Genomic DNA, 224 nt, shown 5'->3' on the forward strand with positions numbered 1-224 from the left:
TTGAAAAATTCAAATTTGACCAATCGAAACGAAAGGAGCTAAAATTTCTTTGTCCTTATTGGTCAAATTTCAATCTTCAATCTTCAACTTCAATCTTCAATGCGCAATTTGATTTTGGCCTGAGGTCGGAATCAGACTAGGCATTAAAGATTGAGATTGAAGATTGAAAGATTGAAATTTGACCAATCAAAACAATAGGAGCTAAAATTCCTTTGCCCTCATTG

This window comes from Mycetomoellerius zeteki, unplaced genomic scaffold (assembly GCF_001594055.1).
Source record: "Mycetomoellerius zeteki isolate Tzet28-1 unplaced genomic scaffold, Tzet1.0 scaffold22, whole genome shotgun sequence".
NCBI classification, from domain to species: Eukaryota; Metazoa; Arthropoda; class Insecta; order Hymenoptera; family Formicidae; genus Mycetomoellerius; species Mycetomoellerius zeteki.